Here is a 26045-nt window from a genome sequence, read left to right as displayed (position 1 = left end):
TAATGAAATGGGGGAAGTAGGAAACAAATACAAATATCTCTAAGATTCAGTATTATACATGTCATAGAATTTGTAAGGTAATTAAATATTCGTTGTTATCTCCTGTATGTGCAAAGTCTTGCTAAGCAAAGGAGCAATCAAAGAATAGATTAGACATTATTCCTGACCTCGAAAAATTCATTATAAAGGGGAGATGAGACGCCAGTATAGATAACTATACTGTATAATGCTATGTGATATTTTATAATCATTTACCATTGTTGTGACCAAGAAACTAATTGATTGAAATATATCAATTTTAGTCAATTTTTTTCAGTATGATATAGGCACAACCTAAACATATTAATGGTCTCCAAGACCCTTTGTACCATTATGGTGCTCATTGGTATAATCACTAACAATTGGTAGATTTAGTGTTCCATAATACTGAACAAAAACAATATTTTTTAATTGTTTCTTTTTTTCCATATGGATGAATTTGGAGGTGCTACGGACATACTTTTAAAAAGAGACATGCTGGAGGCAACTAGGTGGCGCAGTGGATAGAGCACCGGCCCTGGAGTCAGGAGTACCTGAGTTCAATCCGGCCTCAGACACTTAACACTTAACTAGCTGTGTGACCCCTGGGCAAGTCACTTAACCCCAGTTTGCCCCACAAAAAAAAAAAAAAAAAGAGAGATGCCATTGTAGTCAATCACCATAACTCAATCATCATAACTATTTCCCTCCATCCTATTCCCTTCCAATGATATTTACTCTATTTTCTATCTTATTTTTCCTTATTCCTCCTCAAAAGTGATTTGCTACTGACTGCCCCCTCCCCTACTCTACCCCTCCCTTCGTTCACCCTTCCCTTCTTATTCTCTTCCCCCTCCACTTTTCTGTAGGGTTAAACTAGATTAGTCATCCCAATTGGGTGTGTATGTTATTCCCTCCTTGAGCCCACTCTGATGAGGTTAAGGTCTTTGAGCTAACTCTGTTTCTTAAATTTCTCTTCCTCCCTCCCTCCTCAATTCTACCCTATGAAATCAAGCAATTCAATATATGTAATATATATGCTGTTATACAGAACATCTTCACCTCCTCAAAAGTGTTTTTGCTTTTTACAGGTCCCTCCACCAACTTCCCTTCCCTCCCTTCCCCCTCTTCTCCCACTCCCCCCATCTTCCCCACCCCTTTCCACAGGGTAAAAATATATTACCATACCCACTTGAGTATGTATGTTATTCCCTCTTTGAGCCAATTCTGATGATACTAATGTTCAGCTCACTGCCCTATTCCTTCCCCCTCTTCCCCTCCCCATAATAATACTTTTTTCTTGTTTCTTTCATGTGAGTTACCTCTCCCCCACTCCACCTCTCCCCTTCCCCCTCACCCAGGTCTATCCCTCCTACCCCTCAACCCTATTTAAAGATGTCATTGGGGGACAGCGAGGTGTGCAGTGGATAAAGCACTGGCCCTGGATTCAGAAGGACCTGAGTTCAAGGCAGCCTCAGACACTTGACACTTAACAAGCTGTGTGACCCTGGCAAGTCACTTAACCTCTCATTGCCCTGGCAAAAAAAAATGCACTCAAGTTTAAGGAGAAATATATGTAAAAAATAATAATTAAAAAAAAAGATGTCATTGGGACACGTATGTGGCACAGTGGATAAAGCACTGGCCCTGGATTCAGGAGGACCTGAGTTGAAATCCAGCCTCAGACCTTTGACACTTACTAGCTGTGTGACCCCGGCAAGTCACTTAACCCTCATTGCTCTGTCAAGAAAAGCCAACAAAGAACAAACACACCAAAAGATGTCATCATGGCTTAGCTAGGTGGCACAGTGGACAAAGGACCAGCCTGGACACAGGAGGACCCGAGTTCAAATCTGACCCTAGACATAAGACACCCCATCCGTGTTTTCCCCACAAAGAACAAGGATAAACAAAAAAATGAATGCTTTACAGATATCATTCCTCATATCAGTTCAGACATGTGTCCTCTGTGTATTCCTTACTGTGAAAGTTTTTATAAGTTGGAAGTATTATCTTCTCATGTTGGAAGTATTATCTTCTCATGTAAGAAATAAACATTTTAATAGTTCAATGTCCCGCATGTTTCTTTTTCCTGTTTACCTTTTTATTGCTTATCCAGGGTCTGTATGTGAATGTCAAATTTTTCTATTCAGTTCAGATCTTTTCATCACAAATGCCTGAAAGTCCTCTTTTTCATTGAAAACCCATTTTTTTTCCTCTGAAAGTTTATACTTAGTTTTGCTGGTATGTGATTCTTGGCTGTAGTCCCAATTCCTTTGCCCTCTGGAATATCATATTCCATGCCCTCCAATCCTTTAATGTAGATGCTGCTAGATCTGTTTTATCCTTATTGAGTTCTGCAGTATTTGAATTCCTTTTTTTCTAGCTGTTGCAAATATTTTCTCCTGACCTGGCAGCTCTGGAATTTGGCTATAATATCCCTGAGGTTTTACTTTTGGATCTCTTTCAGGAATGTGATCAGTGGATTCTTCAATTTCTATTTTACCTTCTGCTTCTAGAATATCAGGGAAATTTTTTATTGTGAAGAAAATTCTTTATCAAGTTTAAAATACCATATAAAAGTTACAATGAACAGGATGCTATCAGAAAACCTGGAAAAACCCACATGAACTGAGGCAGAGAGAAATGTACTGCATACAAAATAACAGCAGTAGTGTAAGTGATCTGCTGGAAAGCACGTGGTTATTTTCATCAAGGCCATGATCCAATATAACTCTGAAGGACTTATGAAAATTGCAATACACCTACAGAGAAAGAACTTGATGCTATCTGAAACAGACTGAAACATATTTTTTTGGACAAACTCCTTAATCTGAAGTCTTGTTTTTATCTGTTTTCTCTCACAACCTAGAGATGTTTTCCATGACTACTCATGTCATTGAATTGCTTGAGTTCTTGGGTGGGCATGTGGAAGTGAGGGAGGAAGAGAAGTTGGAACACAAAGTTTTTAAAATCTGATGTCAAATTTGTTCTTACATGTAATTTGAAAATAAAATTCTAAACAATAAAAGAGCTTCAGGAAAATGTGGCAGTGCTAAAAATCATACCATTTTGTAGAAAAGAGGAAAGATTGATGGTGGTACCATGAATACAAATAGCAGATACCTCCTGTTATGAATTTCAACATTTTTCAATAGACCATCTAGATTACTTTGTTGTACAGTACTTGGCACATGGTGAGTGTTTAATAAATAATTATTCAATTTTTGTAAACTAAAACCTTGTTTTAAAAAGTTGCCACAGCTCCTGAGAGCAAGAACTTTTGCTTTTCTTTGTATCTCTAGTACATGATTGATATTTCAGTGGTAGTTGACTTACTCTACTTGACTGATGACTTTGAGGTTTTACATTTTTTTAGCTTTTCCTTTAATACATTCCCACAGAATTTCCACAAGAACTCTGATGCTCTAACAATTGGTTTTACCTACTTACATCACTGTAATTTCAAAGGTATGGTCTTATAGCAAAAAGCATTGTTTATATATAGGATGCTACTCTGTAAAGATCTATCTCTACTGTTTGTTTTAATTCTATCTGAAATTTGAAAGTCTCAACAGTTTAGCACTGCAGTATATGAAGTGCTAGTACACCCTTTGATCTGAGACACATTGGATCATTGGGATTGGTGAAAGTAATGTGCTGATGAATGTATAATACTGGCTTTCTGAAAAAAATGTAGGCATGGACACATTTAAGTTAAACTACATTATTAATAATGTCTCTAAAACTTTGTCTAGACAATCATCAAAGTAAATGCCTACTGTAAAACTAATGATCAATTCTCATGAGTCAGTTAGACCTGGCTCCAGCACACCTCTGACATAAGGATAATATGATATGGAAGAAACTTAGATTTACTGTAACAGAACCCAAAGTCGTTAATTAGCTATTCTCATCAGTCAAGATGAATCACAGAATCTCCTGATTGATAGGGCATTTCCAGTGGTATTATGATTAGATCATGTATTAAATAATAACTAACATGCTGTATATGATTAACACCCTATAATGTGCCAGCAACTGGCAAGAACTAACAACAACCTAAGAGGTAGTTGCGTATTATATCCTTACATTTTGTAAGGGAAGGTGGAGTAACTGAGGCAAACCGAGTGTAATGACTTGCCTCAGGGTTTATCGTACAGGGTGATCTAGTTTTGCTGATGAGCATGCTAAGGCTGATAGTTTAGATTTGAACTCTGGCATTCCTGACTCCAAGCCCAAGTTTATTCTAATCCACTGCACCACATACCTGCCCTATGATCATAACATCATAGATTTGTTGTTGGAAGGTGACCTCAGAACTCACTGAATCCAATCCCCTCATTTTATATGGATAAGGAAACAGACTCATAGTTAAATAGCTTGCTCAAGGTTATTCAGGTAGTAAGTGTTTGGGGTAGGATTTGAACTCCAAATTTAACACTCTATCTTCTGCACTAGGCTGATTTTCAGAAATTCTATTGATTTTTCAGTTTCAACCCTTAGGCCTCTTTTGAGGATTTCCTTTACAACCAATTCCCCTGGATCATGTATTCCCAGAATTCCAAAACTTTAAAGATGTAAGACACTTGAGTAGCCATCTACTGGAACCTATGCTTGAGGAAGAATTCTCTGTACAATACTCTCAGGAAGTGGTCATTCAGACTTTTTTGAAAACCTTTGAGAGGTGAGGGATCCATGACCTACTGAAAAAGGCTGTGACACTTTTAGATAGAGCTCATTGTTAGGCAGCTTTTCCTTCCATCAAGCCGAAATTTGTCTCTGCAACTTCAACTTCAACCCATCGCTTTTGGCTTTTTCCTCTGGGGCAAAACAGAAGAAGTCTAATCCCTCTTCCCACATGACCAGAATATCAAATACTTCAAGTACAGCAATCACACCCTTCCCAAAATTCTCCTTCTTCAGGCTAAACATTTCTCCATTTGTTCAAATTATGCCCCTTGAATGCATGATTTTTGACACCAATCACTATCCTCAATCATGTTCCTATGGTCACTTCCATATATGTGATGTGTACAACTAAATAGGAAAACTCTAGACATAGGGCAGGGTTCAACGGAATTATTCCTGCCCTTGTTTGTACATAATGCCTAATGCAGGACTAACTTATTATTATTATTATTATGATTATTATTATTGCCACATTATACTAGTGACAAAACCCTGAGATATTTTGTATGGGTATTGCTCTCTAGTTATGACTCCACATCTTGTACTTATAAAGTAGATTTTGTACCCCAAGTCAGAATAGTATTTTAAACCCATCTTTCCTTATTTAATATTATCTCTTTAAATTAGTCCAACATTCTTGCTTATAGGAGTCAGGATCTGTCTTTGTTATGCTGATCATCATATGACATTCTTACCCATCCCTTTTATTTTTTCTGTTATATCGGAAATATGATAAATATGTTGTTTATGCTCATAGATAATTCATTAGTAAAAAATGTCTAAACATCACAGGACCTGGCACAGATCCCTGGGGTCTACATTGGACTCTCCTTCCTAGTTAAGAATACACTTGTTAATGACAACTCTTTGGGTGCAGCCATTCAGTCACTGCTAATGAGAATGAAGTTCAAACATTGCCCACTGTCCCTTTTCATTTCCCCCTCCATTGTAAAAACTTCCTTGCATACCTCTTTTACGTGAGAAAATCTCCCCCATTCTTCCTCTCCCTTCTCCCTTCTTCCAATGCATTTCTCTTTCTCACCTTTCTCTTCTTCTTTGAAGATCATCCCAACATCTCACATCTATGTCCTCTAAGTAGATTTTTTTTCTAACTTCCCTGATAATGATCAAATTCTTAGGAATTACATGTATCATATTCCCAACATAGTAATTTAAGAAGTTTAAGTTTGCTAAGTTTGTTGTGATTTCTCACTTATGTTTACCTTTTTATGCACCTAGTGAGTCTTGTGTTTGAATGTCACATTTTCTATTCAGCCCCAGAATTAATTCAGGAAGGCTTCTATTTCATTAAATATCCATTTCCCCCTGAAGATTTATACTCAGTTTTCCTAGGTATGTTATTCTTGGTAAATTTTCTTCTTTGATTTCTAGAATATCATATTATTTATAGTGTTAGCTGCTAAAACATATGTGATTCTGGCTGTGACTCCATGGTATTTGAATTTTCTTTCTAATTGCTTGAATTATTTTCTTTGACCTGGGATCTCTAGAATTTTTCTATAATATTACTGGGAGTTTTCATTTTTGCATCTCTTTCAGTAGGTAATCTGTGGATTTTTTCAATTTTTCCTTTACTTCTGGTTCTAAGATATCTGAGCACTTTGAAAATTCTTGAAATATGATGCCTAGACTGTTTTTTTGTCATGGCTTTCAGGTAGTTCAATAATTCTTAAATGATCTTTCCCCAGTCTCTTTTCCAGGTTAGTAGGTTTTTTGGTTTTTGTTGTTGTTTTTTTCCTGTGAGATATTTCACATTGTTCTATTTTCTTTCAGTGTTTTGGCTTCATTTTATTCTTTCTTGATATCTTATGAAGTCATTAGCTTAAATTTGAAAAAGTCTAATTTTTAAGAAGTTATTTTCTTCAGTTAAATTTTGTATCATTTGGCCAATTCTGATATTTAAGGAGGTTTTTTTTTCCTTCAGTATATTGTTTTCATCCTCTTTTATAAAGCTGGTCATTCCCCCTCCCCCCAATTTTATTGCATTGCTCTCATTTCTTTTCCCAATTTTTCTTCCACTGTTTTTATTATTATTATTTGCCTCTGTTTACCTCTTCTAGTAATTTGGCTTGTGCCCAATCTGCATGTTTCTTTGAGACCTATTTTTCACATATTTTCATTGTCTTCTGAGTTGGTATCTTGAATTTTTGTTATGAAAGTAGCCTTTTCTGTTCAATTTCTTTTTTGTTATTATTGTTTGCTCATTTTTTTGTGTCTTTCTTGACTGAATTTTATGTTAAAATTGGCCTCTGTTCTGCTCTGGGGTAGAGGAGATGTCTGGCTTGAGTTTCTGTCTTTAATAAGCTTCTACTGCTTTTACAATAGGTGCCTATAAGTTTTTGATGCTTCCAAAGTGGAAAACATCTGGGGGGATGTCTGATCTCTCACTTCCTGGTCTGTGTTCCTGTTCTTATCCAGGAAGAGGCACTACTCCCTTAAGATCACAACTGCTCTTCTTCCACCCAGAACTATGAAACAGAAATGGGTGGATGAGAGAGTTGCCAAATTTCATCTGATTCTATGCCCAGTGCTAGTACAGAGGTCTTCTGGATTCACTTTTTGAGAAGGTATTCAGTCCTCCTATCATTCCTGTTATTGACCACTCCCTGTTGTGCTGCTGCTGTTGCTCTCAAAGCCCACTGAAGGATCTACTTTCTACCACACTGTGCTTCTGACCAGTCACCACCCCAGTGTCCAGAGACCTTTCTTTCTGTCCTCTTATGCTGCTCTGGGCTAGAAAAATGACTCTGAATTACAATGTGCTTTTAAAAGTTGTTTAGAGGAATGTGTTGGGAAAGTTTGGCAAAATGCTTCCTTCATTCCTCTATCTTGGCTCTCAATTGATTCAACCACTTCCAAACATACCTAACTGTATTCTCATCTAGTGTCATATTACTCCATCTTTTCCACAAGAAAATATCAGATACTTTGTCAAACGCTTTGCTAAAATCTTAGTAAACAGCATCTACAACATCCTCCTAATAGTTTATTTCAATAAACCAATCAAACAAGGAAATAAAGTTACTTTGAAATGACTTGTTCTTAACAAAGCCATGTCATCTCTATCTGATTACTGCTTCATTTTCTAAAGGTTCAGTTAACATATGCTTTGATGATTTTTTTCTCTTTCCATTTTGGAAAGTCCCTATATTTGTCCTTCTCCAATCCTTTTCCAATTTCCTTCTAATTCTCTATACTTGAAATATTATTTTGTATTGTGAATTTAGCAGTCATCAATGATTACAAACATTTTAAGGAATAAAGAACAAAAAAGAGTTGTCTTTTGTCACATACGGTAGTTTATTTTATTTTATTTATTTATTTTTTTTTTTGGTGAGGCAATTGGGGTTAAGTGACTTGCCCAGGGTCACACAGCTAGTGTTAAGTGTCTGTGGCCGGATTCGAACTCAGGCACTCCTGACTCCAGGGCCGGTGCTCTATCCACTGCGCCACCCAGCCGCCCCGGTAGTTTATTTTAAGAAATATGTTCATATAAGTTTAACAAGATAGTAACAAATTGTTCTGGGTTCTCATCCACACCCCCCCCCATTTCTGGGCACCATTTAAATTTCTTTATTGAAATTCTTATTTTCATATTTATTACTCACTAATGATTATCCCTTCACTCAAATAAGAGCCCTCTCTTATAACAACTATGTCTACAAAAAGAACATATTGACCATTTATTAGAATGCATATCTCATTTGGTACTTTGTGTCATTGAAGCATTTTAAAAAATGTGCAGAAGAAAACAGACAGAAGGTTAAAGGGAGAAACAGAAAAGCTGGAAAACTTTGAAACTCATGCATAAAATTTATTATATAGAAAAATCGAAGCTAAATTTAATAGAGATTCATGGTTTCATACATAATTCTCTTTTTCTGTTATTCTTTGTATATGGAAATGTTATGGTTTATCTACTATTACTATTTCAGTGGGAAAATTGAAAAAAATTAACAGAAGAATAAAAAAAAGTCTCGGGCCTTTGAAGAAAATGATTCATACACAAGATGTTTAGAAATAGGTACATTGCTCTTTAGGATCTTCTAAATGTGATTTTCCTAGAACCCAGAAACAAAGCACTCCTTAATAGAGGCCTATAGCTTCATCTGAACACTAACATAGATATTGGATGCTGTTCCCTTAAGAAATGAACCCTCACACAAATTGCAATGCTGTAACAATGGTGGAGAATTTGAAAGTCTCCATAACAGTGAATTTCAAAGTTATGGTCTCCAAGCACATACAAACCAAACTACAAAGCACACTAATCACCAGCCTGTATCAGCAGAGGACAGATTTGGTGAGCATTTGATTTCACAGTTGGATGGTGCTCTTGTGGACTAAGCTGTAAGCCAAATCTAACACACCACTGAACTATAAACATGACTATGCCATAGGAATATGCACATGTACAGACATGCATATACACATACTCACTTTCTCACAATTAAAAAAAGGAACAAACAAAATATTCAATTTTCTAACATAGCTCTACTCTATTGCCACTGTACTTAATGAGAGAAGGCACTGGAGAGAGGAAAAAAGTACTCTATACTATATTTAATTTAGCACCCCCTCTGAATTCATGTATACAGATTAACCCTGCTATTCTGTGCTTTTGGAATTGACCTAGATCTGTAATTTCGAGGATATGGAGACGTCATAGTATGGAACATTATCATCTAACCAATGCTGCTTAGCAACCATCTGGAATGTAATAGTCTAAGACAGTTGCTTGGCAGGAAAAGAGCCCAGCACTGTACCCGATGTCACCCCTATGGCCCGGCTATGTGAAGGTAGCTACTAGCAAAGTGGATAGAGTGCTACGACCTGGAGTCAGGAAGGACTCATCTTCCATGAGGTACAAACCTGGCCCTCAGACACTTCATTCGTTCTGTGAACATATGTAAGTCACCTAACCTTGATAGCCTTAGTTTCTCATCTGAAAAATGAGCTAGAGAAGGGAAATGTCAAACCATTCCATGAAACCCACAACTGGGGTCGTATGGAGTTGGACATGACTGAAAAAATGAGTGAATGACAATGGAACCTCAAGTCTTCCTGAGTCTACGACTATACTGCCTCTCTTTATGTAAATTATTTTTAACTATTACCTCTTTATGAACTAGCTCTACAGGGACAGGACTCAAGAGAAACAGTTTTAAGTTATCTGGTTACTACTTCTAACTAGCTAAAATAAATAATTGTGCTTCAGATAATGTATGTGAATGCATTCTGACAGAGCATAAAGTCTTATAGCATTGCAAGGTACAATCATTAAAAGGGAAGCTCCCCAGTTTTGTTATTGAGTCCAAAGCATACATAAAGAGGAATCTCCTAAGGGAGGCAGTGTGGTAAAGTGTGGAGAGTGCTGGCTTTTGAATCAGAGGATCTAGGTTCCCCAGAATTACCATACTTTGCGAGTTGGAAGGGAATGCAGTGGCTGGTGTCATCCAACCCATATGCAAAATGAATCACCCTTTGCTTGAAGACTTGAGGGGGAATCTACTCCTTCTTGAGCAAATTCATTCCACTTTTACACAGTCTAATAATTAGGAAGATTTTCCTGTGATTGAGCTAAATATTTCTCTTTGCACCTTCTGTTACATTGCTCATGGTTTAGCCCTCTAGTGCCAAAGCGAATTGTGTAATATCTCTTAGACCTTTGAATACTTGAAATAGATAGCATATCCCCTGAGACTTCCAGGTCAAAGTATCAGAATCATAATTGAAAATAAAGTCCCTTAACTCCAAATCTGTGATCTTTCCACATGCCTAATTTCTCTTTCTTATGCCACGCCCTCCAAAATACTTGAAAACTTGAATATTATCATGCCCAGTTCCCCACTTTCTTTTTCCCTGAGTCTTCTCAAGTTAAACATCGCATGTTCATTCAACTAATTCTCATATGGCATGGACCCTCCACAATCATGCTTGCCCTCCACGGATCTTCTGTTGTGCTCAGTTGTTTCCCCGTCATGCCTAACCTTTTCTCATGATCCTATCTTAGGGTTTTCTTGGCAAGAAACTGGAGTAGTTTGCCATTTCCTTCTCCTGATCATTTTACAGCATGAGGAAACTGAGGCAAATAGGATTAAATGGACTTGTCAGGGTCATACCACAAGTAAATGTCTAAGACTATATTTGAACTCAGGAAGATGAGACTTCCTTACTCCAGGCCCAGAACTCTATCTACTACAGCACCTACGCTGCCCCCCAGCTTATCAATGTTCTTACAGAGTCCAGAACAGAACAACAATATACTGGATGATGTATTACTAGGGCAGAATTACACAGAGGCTATATTTCTCTCCATTCTTGAAATCTCTGCACCTCTTGAAATAGCCTATCAACACATGAGGTCTTTGGATGTCACATCATATTCCTGCTTCATACTTGAGTTTGCAGTCTTTCTAAAACTCCCAAAGCTTTTTCAGAATAATAGGTATCTAACTAAGCCTCCCTTATTTTATACCTGTGCAGTTGATTTTTAGTACCGAGGGTAAGACTACATTTGTTCCTATGAATTCATTCTACTGACTTGGCCAGTGTTATACCCTCTCGGGATCCTTTTGATTTCTGCCTTTGCCATTTTTCTGTTAGCTCTCCTGCCCAGTTTTGGGTCATCTACAATATTATGTGCATTACCATCTATCTCCTTTATCTGAGTCATTGATAAAATATTAAACGTAGAGAGCCAAACAGTTCCCGGAGGTACTCTGGTGGAGACCACCTGCTGTATGACACTGACTACGACCTCCATCAGCCACAAATCTGTACGATCTCTGGCAAGTCATGTCTCCTGTTCCTTATGCATAAAATGAATGGGTTTGCTTAGTTGACCTGTTAGTTCACTTTTCAGCTTTGAATCTATGATCCCATAGATTCCTACCAAGTTGTTAAACAATCTTCACTTTTAGACTTGCTGCAATTGGAAACTCACTTCCTTACAATTTGGTCCTTTCTACTTTGAGACAATTTTAGTTGATAGAAGTTTTTCCTTTACTGGATATTCCCATATCTGCTAAATAGGAGATATCGTTCCAAACTTTTTCTTTGCAGACCAAAAAACCCCCCCACAACTACATATGATAGCCTACCAAAAATTCATCACAGAACCTAAGACTTTTGGAAGGGAAATCAGTCACAGATAGGGATGTGAATAGGAAACCCTTCATTAATCATACCCAAAGAGTGGTTATCTGACCTCTGCTTCATTTCCAGTGAAAAAGACCTTAGTTCCTCCTTAAGTTAGCACATCACACTTTTGTTGGACAGTACTAGTAAGACTTTCTTCTTTTTATTGAGCCCAAACCTCCCTTTTTAAACATCTATTGCTATTATTATTTTTCTTTTTGGAGTGATGGAGAAAAACATTTATTCTCTCTTATTTATGAAAGACTTTTAGATGCTTGAAGACAGCTATTATGCTACCATAAGTCTCTTTTATACAGTCTAAATAGCCTCAACTACTTTAGTGCTTGTATGGAAGTCTCTATCTCTCACCATCTTAGGTGCTCTTTTTAATACAGGATCTAGTTGGTCAATATACTTCCTCAATTTGAGTACAGGTGAGATTAACAAAAAAACACATCAAGAAAATTCTTGAAGTCAAATAGTCAAATCTTTGCCAATGATTTTCTATAGCTGACTCTGAATTCATGATCACACAAGTGAGTGAAAGATGTTGAATACCCATAAACATTCTCTAGGGTAAGACACAAGCTAAAACTTCCTCTTCTGTGATGTGTCTCTTAGGTACATATTAAAATCATGCTTTCTGATGGTTGGAAAATGCAGAGCCAACTTTATTCCAGAGTCATAAAACAGGAGAAATGTGTTTTCAAAAGTTGTGACCCCCTCTCCTAGAGGCTACCCCTTCATAACCATCTCCAACTTATATTCCAGCCTTGTTACATATAATTCCACCTTCATACATTCTATGAGAGAACCAAAGTGACCCTTCTACCTGTTCCTTATACACTCTATCTCAAAACTCTGTGTCTTTATATTGTTTTCTCTCTCATACTTAGAACTAACCATCTCCTGATCTCTACCCCTTAGAATTCCCTGTATCCTGGAAAACTATCTCAAGTATCACCTTTAGAAGCAGTTAGGTGCTTCTAAAAAAGCATTAGAAAAAACACTGGAACTGAACTCAAGAAGAGTCAAAAATAAAGCCTTCTTTCTGACATTAACTGTGTCATGCTGGGCAAATCATTTCACCTTTATTTCAGTTTCTTCAACTATAAAGAGTGATAATCATAGTATCTTCCTTGTAGGATTATTCTGAGGTTCAAATGAGATAATGTCTTGTATAGCACTTATTACAATGCCTCGGCACATAGTGGCCACTATATAAATGCTTATTCTCTTCCCTTCTCAAAATAATACCATCTCTTCATCCTTGAGCTGTTAGTGCCTTTCCCATCTAGATTGCCTTAGACCTGTTTTTGTATATTTCATATACATTGATACATGTAAATGTTTATTTTTCCCCAATAGACTATAAGCTCCTTCAACTCAGGGGCTTTTCACCTTTGTTTTTGTATTTTCACAGCATTCCCACAGTCTATGGAACATCACAGGCATCATAGGCACAAATGTTTGTAATTGAAGATTGATTTCTCAATTGATATATAGTAAATGTTTTCCGATGTTCTTGTTTATTTATATGGTTTCTGACTCTCTGTGGACCCTATTTGGGGTTTTCCTTGCAAAGATACTGAAGAGGTTTGCCACTTCTTTCTTCATTTCATTTTCCAAATGAGAAACTGAGGCAAACAAGGCTAAGTGACTTGTCCAGGGTCACACTATCTGGCTGGATTTGAACTCAGGTCCTCCTAACTCCAGGCGGGTATTCTATCCACTGATTCACCTAGTGATATTGTGCTTTCATGTAGTTATTAAACTCTAGACTTATTACAGAGTTTTCTTAATGAAATCCAGGGTTATTCAGAAGAAATGCAATCACTATCAGAAAAATAAATTGGATGAGGAATGTTTATGTCCAAATTTGAAGATTAATTTGGGCAGGCAGCCCAGGAATTTGTCTATTAGTAAATATACATGGTGTAAACAATGAAGACAAACAATGGATAGGGTCCAAAATAATTAATTGGGGAGAATGAACTGGATTACATTTGGGTAAGTTTATATTATAGTAATCAAACCTACTTCTCTAACTACGATATGTTATCCAGTGGTACTATATGATTGGGAGTCATGAAACCCAAGTATCTGAAGAATTAAAGTTGTGGGTGACCTAAGAAGTAATGGAGAGATGCATGATGAGAATATGCCAGCTGTCATATAATAGCAATGATGACTTGTACAGTACCCCCTTCTGTGGCTATTTTCTCAACTCCCACTCACATTGGTTGGTCCCTATAGGGTAATCACTATTACTCCTTCAAAGTTATAGGGTATACCTGAGAATTGCTGAGGTTTCTAGTATTGTAACTCATGAGCCCCCACTAAGCTCTTAGAGCCTCAGTTACTCATCTGTAAAATGAAAGAGTTGGACTAGATTATAATTCTAAATCCATGATCCTATGGTTCAATGAAGAAGATTCATCAAAACTTTGAAATGAGTGGTAAGAAGACTAGTTTAGAACAATAATTTGATTATTATTTTCTGTATTTCATTGGCATCAGAGTCATTAATCTAGTATTTATTTGGTCATTCCATCAATAACTATTTATTAAGTAATTTATGTATTTACTAATGTATCAAAAGCTTATTTGATTTTAAAAAGTAAATACAAGTTTTAAATAAATAGATAAGTAGAGATCTCAGCATGGAGAAACTTATACTATCCTTTATATTCAAGGCCCTCAGTTTGTATTATTTACAGATGCATGTATGTCTGAGGAATGGACTTTACCTTGGTACCAGTTGGATCCATCTCCATCAATTTAAACCAAAAGATGTAGTTGATAAGATTTATTACTTACCCTATTCTAATATTTATGCTATACTCTAAGTTAGATGAAGGATAAATAGAATGATAGATCAATCAATTCCTGATTTATGGGAAGGATGATAGACAAACAGACAGACAGAGAACTTATTAAGTGGTCACTGTGTCAGTCACTGTGCTAAGTACTAGACATACAAACACAAACAAAACTGCCTCTTAAACCCAAGAGCCCTTACATCTAATAGGACAGAACAACAACAAGAAGAAGCAAAAAAAAGTGAGCTAGGAATACAGGTAGAGATACTGAATGCATCCCAAGAGAGATGGGAGCAGGATATCTTGGGATCTTAATGAAATTTGAAGTCCCAGAGGAAATCACCAATTAGACGAAAGATCCTAGACATACACCATCAGGGCAAGAAGATGTTTGGAATGGAGTTGGAAAAGTGTGGGACACTCAGGCGCACTCCAGGAACGAATCTCTTTTTAGCATTAATGAAAACATCAATGTGCTTACAGCGTGTAAAAACCCCCACTCATTTGATATTAAAAAATAAGTATGGGGGCAGCAGATGGTGCAGAAGATAGAGCGCCGGCCCCCTGGACGTGAGGAGTACCTGAGTTCAAATCCGGCCTCAGGACCACTTAACACCTTACTAGCTGTGTCACCCTGGGCAAGTCACTTAACCCCAATAGCCTCACTAAAAAATAATAAAAAAAATAAGTTAATTATGTGGTTTAAATGCCATGGATGGTCTCCAATGTTGCAGACAATTTTCTATCAGGTTTCAAAGTATTTTAGTTATAAATGTTCCAGAGGTGGGTCTTATTTTTGGATTAGTTAACTCTTACCTCTACCTATTTAAACCACCTTTCTCTTTAAAACAAAAGGTCCCATTCAGGCATTATGGGATAGATGGAGAATCTTCATTAAGTATTGTGATACTATTAATATTGATTATTTTTAACCTTTGCATCTCTTTAGAGATAAATCCATTATTTTTGCTCATAGATATAACAAACATAGGGGCAGGTAGGTTATGGGAGGAGACTAAGAGGTTATTAAAATGTCAGCTATGGATTTAATTAATATATGATACACTGCTCCTCATTAACACAGAGAGTGAAAAGTTAACAGGAGTTCCTATTTCCTTAAAACACACAAAGGGCCATTCATCTCAAGAGCACATTCAAAGCCCAACTACTCTCCACAGTGCTCTGAAGAGGGAGATGTGACTGTCTGCAGTTTATGGGCAGAGAAGGGGAAGAGGATGTGATTATGAGGCTAAAGTGGGAGACTGGATCCAAAGTGAGATTAGCACCTACTCCTGTGGTCTGGTAAGACCATGGCCCATCCTTCTCTCTTTCTCTCCTTCTCTCTTCATTGCTTCCATAGCTTCCCCACTACCCTTCATTATGTCTCTAAATTTAAAGCATACCCTTATTTTTCAAAGCCTGCAAGAGTACAGTCACCAAGCTGTGATTCCACCAGAACCCTGACCTGCTTGAAGACTAGGTGAGCTCAAACCAGTGGAAAACTGAAGATCTTCCCAGATGTGAGAAGCTGAGAGCTCTCACCTTTCAAATCAATAAGTCCTCAGCCAGACAGCTTAAGCTAGGTCTCAAAGAGGTATGGAATATTTTTAAATATTGGAAAGCTCTGAAGTAACATTCTGAAAGGGGGCAGGTTTGCACATGTACCTACTGCAGTTGAGGAAGTACACCTCTTGTGATTAATGGCTTCTGCAGTGCATAATGCCTTTTAAGATGTTTTTTTCTTTTTCTCTTCAAGCCAAACCGAAGAATATTTCCAGTTTCTCAGACTCTACCTTTTTTTTTTTTCTTAGTTGAAAAGGCTATTTTCCCCTTTGAATTCAGATGATGGTACAAGCACTTTAACAGTTCTGATGGACTTCAGTTGCTGCTGCTCCAGTTATCCCTGTGAGCCAAAAGAATTGAAACACACGTGAAAAGATATTAGGATGTACCAAACATCCAGGGACAACAGATACTGCACATGGTCAAAATCCAAAGGTTCTATTTGTACAATGCCTTTCTTCCAAGGAGCTCAACATCATTAAATTTTTCCCTTCTCATCTTTTCCCTTGCTCCTTTATTGCTGGAAGGTATATAAGATTAATGTGTAATTATCTCTATTTCATATCTGGGCAAAATTTGCAGAACAGAGAGGAGCTGAGTGACTTCTCCTATGTCAGAGCTGGACAAACATTTAGGTTTACAGTCCAATGTTCCTTCCACTAGACTCAACTACTTTGCCTGGATTTAAATGGTGCCCTTTTATGGGAAAAAATGCCAACGTGCTCCCAAAATGCAAATAAATCCTGGTAGGAATGAAAGAATTGCTTCCCTTACCAACTGAAAGTCATATAATAAAACAAAATAATATACAAATGACAAATCTATTACCTGCTGGGATGATTGGTCTGTGACCTTCCCCTGATCCATAGACACTGATCCCTGGCTTCATTCTAGACACTGCATCTTTTGGACCTTTCCCATTCAGAACTTCCAAAGAACTCTGAGAGGCCTATTAAAAGAGAGGAAACTGGTGGTAAACTCTTCAGGAATTTAGTGATTTCTCATTGATTTCTCTTAGACAACTTACAAAAAAACCCCAGTACAATACAATCCCTTAGTCCTATCCACAATTGTCTAGGAATATAATTGGTTCATAAGTGAAGTGACTTGCCATAGTTATGATAGCAACATTTTGATTGACTTTTTCACGCAACTAAAGCATAATGTTCAAGGAATCATCCATTTGTTTTATTCCTGTGCAGACACTAGTATAAACCGTCTCATATGTTCCTTAAACTTTTTTGTGTCATAGACCCCTCTGGCAGTCTGATGAAGTCTCATGGACCACTTCTCGGAATGGCATTTTTAAATCCATAAAAACAAAATATGCAGGGGCAGCTAGATGGCGCAGAGGATAGAGCACGGCCCTGGAGTCAGGAGTACCTGAGTTCAAATCCGGCTCAGACACTTAACACTTACTAGCTGTGTGACCCTGGGACAAGTCACTTAACCCCAATTGCCCCGCCAAAAAAAGAAAAGAAAGAAAGAAGAAAGGAAAGAAAGAAAAAAGAAAGAAAAGAAAGAGAAGGAAGGAAGAAGGAAGGAAGGAAGGAAGGAAGGAAGGAAGGAAGGAAGGAAGGAAGGAAGGAAGGACGGAAGGAAGGAAGGAAGAAAGGAAGAAAGGAAGGAAGGAAGAAAAGAAAGAAAGAAAAGGCTTTCATACAATGCCAAAGCCAAGGTTGTATGTGAACATGAATAATGAAATAAAGTGAATCAAATGGAATATGAATGGGCTGACAGTGGCAAAACTACCTAAAGGAAGGACCAAGTAGTGAGGAAGTTTAGAACAAATTAGATGAGGTACTAGAATAAGCTGAAATGCAATAGTAGGTTAGCAGATTTATTACTTAGAAAGCTCCAAAGTATATGTAGGAAACTCACAGTCGCCTTCAATAATTGCCGAGTAGCATAAAAATAATAATACTTGGATATAGCCAGGACTGTGAGAATACAATAAAATTATATTACCTAAATTAATTTATAGATTTCATTGCTATACTAACTGAATAACAAAGTGTTAAAATACTTAACTTGGACAAAATCATAACAAAATAAATCTTGGGGAACAAAAGGTCTAAAATCTTGAGGGAAATGATGAAATAAATATGGTAATGTAAGAGCGAATAGTACTTCCAGATCCCCAAAAAACATTATAAAGCAGAAATATTCAAACTTTTTGTTACTGGGTGAAAAAAGAAAAAAATTCAGTCAGTGCAATGAGAGGAACAATCATTTATGAAATATCTGTGTGCCAGGTGCTACTAAGTTATTTAAATTTCAACTTATTTCAATAATTTAGTTAAATAAAACTAGATAAACATGAATTAGAAGTGATTGAACTCAATAACTAAGTATTGGTAATCTCCAGAACCTAAATAAACTTGAAGGATCCCTATTCAACATGAACTTCAGGGGAAATTTAAATACCAGTTTTGACAAAAAATAGAGTTTGCCCCATTATCTTATACCAAATACTATGAAATGGATGCTCAATATTAAAATTAAATATAATATTAATATTCACATCATAAAAAATGGAGAGTCATAATTATGAGCAGGGGAAGAATTCTTAATGAAACCAAAGATTAGATGAGATCACAAAAATATAAGATAGACAATTTCAATTACATGAAATTGAACTGGTATTTTTGAACAAATAAAATCAATTCAACTAGAATTTGAAAGAAAACATGAAAATGTGAATATCAAAAGGAAACTGTCAGTTAAGGAAAATCATTGTTTCAACTGTCTGATAAGGGTCTTATGTCCACTATAAGTAGAGAACCAACACAAATACAAAAATAACAGGAATCTTTTTTATAATAGAAAAGTAACCAAAAGACATGAACAATAATCAAAAAATATTGCTCCAAATCACCAGTGATAAGAAAAATACAACACAATACAACTTGCAAGTTTCACCTGCCACCCAGTAAGTTGTCAAGAACAAAGGATGGTGATATTAATGCTGGAGGGATTTTGGAAAGAGGAGCATACCAAATTATTCTAATTATTCTGGAAAAATAATTTGGAATCTATGTTTTTAAAAGTTACTAAAAAGGTTCTTACCTTTTAACACAGGAATCCTTAGGCAGACACTCCCAAGGGAGTTAAAAACAACAACACATAAATAAAGGTCTCATAAATGCCAAAATAGGCACCACATTACAGTGCGTGTGTGCACGCATGCACCTGTGTGTGCGTGGTATGATAGAACTGGGATGAACTAGATGTCTTACATATTAGCAAATATCTCAATAAATTGTGGTACACTAATGAATGGAATCGTCACAGTAATATGAACATGACTATTAGTGTGGGAATAATGTCGCCACTTGTTTTCAGATGTGGTGAATGGCTTTGGTATTGTTGAATCTTGTTTTTCATTTTTTCTCTTTAAATCTTTGTACGAGGATGGAAAGGTTTGCTGGGTAGAGCAGTGTAAGGCTATAGAAAGGAAATGCATGGAGTATGAGAAAAAGAAAGAGGGGAGAAAAGAGATTTGTTCCTACCATAGTATACTCCTGATAGGGCTTGCTTTAAATGGTGAAAGTGACACATGGGACCATGCCCTACTACTCTGACTTACATGGACTAAATTTCTCATGTTTTGGACTGGACATTGGGAGAACTCATGTCATCTACCTCACCCCCCCGAGTCTGGTTTTCTCATAATAAACTAAGGTACAAGATAATCTCTAAGAGATCTCAATTTTATTTTTTCCTCTTTGTTTTTTATTTTTCCCTTTTTATTCTGCATTTTATTTTTGTCGAAGGAATCTGTTCATATGATTCTAAGGCTTGTTTGTTTTATATAACACAAGGTGGTCATTTTAAATTGTTCTTTTGATATCCTATAGGTATTATAATACCTATGCCTCCTCTCTTCTAGTCATTTTTTTCCTTATAATAACTGTTACTCATAAAAGACCTTAAATTTATCCTAAGTAATGGGCAAGCTAACACAAATTAAGTAACTTTTTCATGAGAATTTGTCTCACCACACAGAGTATTTCCTGGACATTGGAATGAATGTTTAAAAAAAGGTCATAAACAATTTATTTTGTAATGAAAAACCTAGTAAGTTTTCTTGTTTGGAAGGAGGTTGCAGCTGTAATGTGTTCTCAGTTGCAGGCTTGGTGAGTCAGAATTGTAGAATAATTTTTCCCTACATTTAAGTCTGTAGGTTAGATGTTAGGAGACTTTAAGGGATGGAGTGACAAGGCAATACACTGAACCCAATTTTTTTTTATTGTGCTCACTTGGGTTTGGGAGGTAGGGTAATAGTGGCCTGGTATAGGCCCTCAATCCCACCCTCAGCCATTTCTCAGAGGTTTGTTGTTGTTGTTGTTTATGGGTTGGGGTTGGAGTGTGTGGGGGGTTAGGAATGAACAAAATTATCTTTCAAAATGCAAACTTATCTTGAGAGTTAAATTACTTGGGTAGTTCTATAGACCCCTAGAGAAGGGGTGTGGGGAGATTAAAAAAGCCTGGGGCAGGGGCAGCTAGGTGGTGCAGTGGATAGAGCACTGGCCTTGGAGTCAGGAGTACCTGAGTTCAAATCCAGCCTCAGACACTTAGCACTTACTAGCTGTGTGACCCTGGGCAAGTCACTTAACCCCAATTGCCTCACTAAAAAAACAAAACAAAACAAAAAAAGCCTGGGGTAAAAAAGGCTGAAATCCAAAGGAGCAACTTGGAAATCATTTTTGGGGGGCTAAAACTGGGGTTTTGCATTTCTTTTTAACCCCAGCACTTAGCACAGTCCCTGGCACATAGCTAATACTTAATAAATATTTACTGAAAGAGAATCAGAAGTCCATGCTTCAGTCTGTGTCCAATCAATAGCAGTTCTTTCTTTGGAGGTGGATAGTATGCTTCATCATTAGTCCTTTGGGATTGTCTTGGATCATTGTATTGCTGAGAATAGTTGTCATTCCCAGTTCTTCATCAACCAAAATTGCTGTTACTGTGCTCAACATTCTCCTGGTTCTGCTCACTTCACTATACATCAGTTTATACAAGTCTTTCCACAACTGATATCATTCTGCTCATCATTTCCTATAGCACAATAATATTCCATCACCATCATATACTACAGCTTGTTTAGCCATTCACCAATTGATGGGATTTCCTTTTGGATACTTAAAAAAATACAAACCTTTGCTCCCCCTTGGGCAGCCTGGTGGTACTCCATTTTGGGGAGATCACCATATTGCTATCAGACAGTGAAGAAATTCAACTTTACCCCTACTCCAACTCAGAACTTCTACATTCAAATGATATATAAGCCACAGCCTTTCTAAGTGGTAGCACATTGTATGGAGTACTGGGTTTGGAATCAGGAGAATCTGAGTTCAATTCCAGCTTCAGATACTTGTTAGCTGTGTGACTTTGTTCAAGTAACTTCATCTCTTCCTGTCTCAATTTCCTTATCTGAGATGGGGATAATAATAATACCTACCTCCCAGGGTATTGTGATGATCAAAGAAAGTGATAATTGTAAAGAGCCTAGCACAGTGTTTGGCACATAGTATATAGTGTCTTAGGAAGACAACTGTTTTACCCCTTTATTTTTATTTTATTTTGTTTTGTGGGGCAATGAGGGTTAAGTGACTTGTCCAGGGTCACACAGCTAGTAAGTTTCAAGTGTCTGAGGCCAGATTTTAACTCAGGTCCTCTGGATCCAGGGCCAGTGCTTTATCCACTATGCCACCTAGCTGCCCCCTACCCCTTTATTTTTGATTCTTTATATTCATTTCGTGGTGATTTTCTGTCTGTTTGTGAAGGAAATCTGAAGAGTCTGGAAATTTCTGACATACTCCACCATCTTCCCAGAATGCATAAAAATTTAAGTTATTATTAATTGCAGGGACTACAGGTGAGCCATATCTAATTAAACCAACATATTACTTTCTGTTCTTCCCTGATGCTAGTATTCCTATCTTTCAGTTATGCCAGGATTCTCAAAAGGTATATTTACCCTACCTGATATGAGTCAATTTTCTTCCTTCTCTGATCCACGGATGAATCCTACCAAATTCCATTTCCTCTTATTTGAATTGGCACTTGTACAAGTTGACAATTAATTAATTTAGTGTAGGTGCTAAAGGACATTTCAGGGCAATTTGATGTGGTTTTATATCACCCTGAAGTAGATTGAGGTATCATGGAGATAAATTACCTAGTCTAAAAGACTATATGTTGAAAGAAACAGAAAATCCAGAAAATGCAGCTCATGTGTCCTGATGGAATATAGGAGCATTGAATAAGCTGAGTAATATAACCTACTCTTCCTAACAGCTATATAAGTCCTGGAACACTGTTTTCTACTTGTTGCCTTTCTATATCCAGATCAAGTTTTATGTCCCATAATCCACAGGTTAAATTTGATAAATATCAACACCTCAATCATATGATATCAGTCAGGTAAACAGATAGGCATACAGACAGAAACATCATTTATTACTTGCTTACTATAAATGCCAAGCACCATGCTAAGTACTAGGAAAACAAAAGTAAGCAAGCATGACAGTTCTTCTCTCAAGGATTTTAGATGCTAATGGGGTAAGACAACATATATCATGTGGCTGGAAAGGAGATTGGGGGAGGGATACAAGAAAGACTGCAAGGTGTGGGAAATGACATGGAGGCCTAAGTGCTTGCAGTATAAGGTTAAACCTCAACTATCAGAGTTTAGAGTCTCAGGGGCAGAGAACAAGGTTAGGATTGGGGGGCAAAGGTGGAGAATAGGATTGTAAGTGTTTTGAACCTCCAAGGAATGAGATGCTCCTCACATGATAAACTGATCACCTGAAATCTCTTCACCATGCTAACAGCTTCAGATACTCAATATCATCCCAATGCCTTTAGCCTCCTCCCTTCTGATTAGAGGGCGGAATGGTGGAACATGAAACTCTATGCAAAGCTTTTCCTTATAGAGGACAAAACCTGGTTGGACTTCATAGTTCACTTTCCATTCTCTACCTACACCTTTGCTTAGTTTCAATTCCACTGAATAAGATATGCCCTTGTGTGATGTTTCCCAGCTCCTTTCTGGTTTCCTTGAGGGTGGGAACTGGCTTTCTTTTTCTTTTTGTATTCCTATCACTTAAGACAGCCTGATACATAGTAGGTGCTTAATAAATGTTTATTGAATTGAACTCAATAACTGGTAAGGAGGTGGGTCCTCATCATGGAAGGGCATGTTTTGAAGGGCCTTATAATAGTAGTAGAGCTGTGGTTTCTTATTATTCCTATTATTTTTAGCAAAGGGTAATGGGTCCCAGGAAGGGAAGGTAGATGTTCATATGAATCCTTTCTGATTATTTCCCCCCAATACTCCCAAATAGCTAAAGTATCACATCTGAATTTTCCTAGATAACCATTGCCAGTACCAGGCAATACTTTTGCCTCTGTTATACTACCTATGTTCTAAAATTCCTGAGACTAGAAAACATGCTTTGTCTACATGGGAATATATCTGGATGCCACTAATGCCTACTTTCAGCAAGGCTCCCAGTAGCATGGGAAGTGACATGATAACTTTCCTGAATCATAAGCAGTGTCCAGATTATGTAAAGGCAATCAATGAACTCTCCACTGTCCTAGAACCATTTGGCTACATCCTGAAGGGCCTGAAGCCATTTGAGAGTATGTCTAGTCCCCTGCTGTTTGGCTCAGTGTTCTGTGTCCCCAGGTCTATAGCCTTTGGCTGGAAAGACAGGGCAGCAGAAGTCTGAGCCAAGGGTGTTTTTTGTTTGTTTGTTTGTTTTTGAGGGGGTTGTGGACAGGAGATAAGACTGATGCCTGTCTTGAATTTTCTGGGGATTAGTTGGTGATTAACAGATTCCCAGGAAGTTTAAAAAAGTAAAATCCTGGTGATTAAAAGAGTTAGATGTAAAGAAATAAATCATATACCATTCCAAGGTCAGTAACATAAGCCTACTAATTCAAAAAGTCCAAAGGGTTAGGCTAGAGAACCTAACTTGAGACTATGTATAGCATACCTAAAAAAAACAGTGGAAGGGAAAAGAGGTCATCAGCAAAACAGGAATGGGGAGCATGGATAACTAGAAACTGACAGTTTGTCTTATACTAGGGATCAAGTAGATATAGTATCCTTTTATGATGAATTAACAACCCCCCACATCCAACCCCCTTAACTGAAGGCTACACAGCTGTGGACTTAGACAAAACCCATTTGTCAATGATATAGTAGTGTGAATAGCTTTGATCAATGTGTTTTCCTTTCAGACATCTAGCTAAGATCTGCATCACTGAGCAAAGGAGGTAATTTGGAGGCTTCTAATGAAGACCTAAATTGCTTTAAAGTTTGAAAAAAACAACATTTTATATATGGTAACTCATGTTATCCTCATGACAACCCTATGTAGTAGGTTTTATTCTTATACACATTTTATAGATAACGGAACTGAGGCATAGAGAAGTTAAGTGACTTGCCCAGGGTCATACAGCTCATGTCTGAGGCAGGATTTTAACTCAGGTTTTCCTGGCTCCAAGACTTGAATTCTACATACTTAGAAACCTAGATAACAAGCATTAAAAATGTTTACTTATTCTGTTTGATATTTCCCAGTTACATGTAAAAATATTTTTTTAATTTTAGTTCCGAATTCTCTGCCTCTCCCTGTTCCTTGAGAATGCAATCACTTTGAAATCAGTTATACATGTGAAGTTACGCAAAATGTATTTCCATATTAGCCAAATTGTGAAATAAAACAGACAATAAAAATTAAACAAGGAAAATAAAGAAAGGGGGGAAGTATGCTTCAATCTGCATTCAGAGTTTATCAGTTTTCTTTGGACATGAATCGCATTTTTCATCATGAATCCTTTGGAATTATCTTGCAACAGTCTTGTTCAAAGTACTCGTTAATTAATATTGGCCTATGAATTTGAGATCGTCAGTGGTTTAATATATTGTGACTTTGAGATGTGAGTGAGAGCAGGCATGGAAAAAGTAAAGACAGAATTTTTATTTTTGTTTTTGTATTTTTAATGCCTAGCACAGTGCCATAGTATGGAGGCCTAAGTGCTTGCAGTATAAGGTTAAACCTCAACTATCAGAGTTTAGAGCATACATAGTATGCTGCCAAACCCTAAATTTAACCTCTGCTGTGAAAACAGATTCTGGTTGTCCAGATAACCCTGAAAGTCATCTCCCAAGCTGCTTTTATTATAATCACCCATAATCATAATAACATGAACAAAGTCCAACCCATTGTTCACATATTTGTGGGTGAGGGACGCAATAGCCAAGTATAGGAATGCTAGTGAGTATTACTTTCAGGCAGGACTTTATGTGTTCTGAGACTACTACAGCAGCTGTAAAGGCCTAACAAGAGCTGTAAAACATTGGGTTCTAATGATATCACTGATTGAGTTAACATAGTGTGATGTAACTACTCCTGTGAAACTAAGACATCAACAGGTGGCATAGGGTTGCTGGCTGGCCCTACATGAAACCATTATGGTAATCTGCTAGATCTAAAGGACAGCAGATTGAGAGGTACTCCTTCATGTACTAGTACCACTAGAAAGTAAATACATCAGAACAAATCAGACATTCCAACACAATGCCCCACCTGCTGGAAATGTTTCCATGCAGATGGTGCTGACCACTAAAGTGGGTAAACCACGAGTATGCATGAAATGGATTGAAGACATGAATACTTTCATTATGTGCCAGTACCAGATCATAACAAAATTGAAAACAGATCTTACCAGTTATGGGCAAGAGCTTCATACTGTTTTTGTCAACCATAT

Source organism: Dromiciops gliroides, chromosome 3, assembly GCF_019393635.1.
Source record: "Dromiciops gliroides isolate mDroGli1 chromosome 3, mDroGli1.pri, whole genome shotgun sequence".
Classification (NCBI taxonomy): Eukaryota; Metazoa; Chordata; class Mammalia; order Microbiotheria; family Microbiotheriidae; genus Dromiciops; species Dromiciops gliroides.
This window is presented reverse-complemented; position numbering follows the sequence as displayed.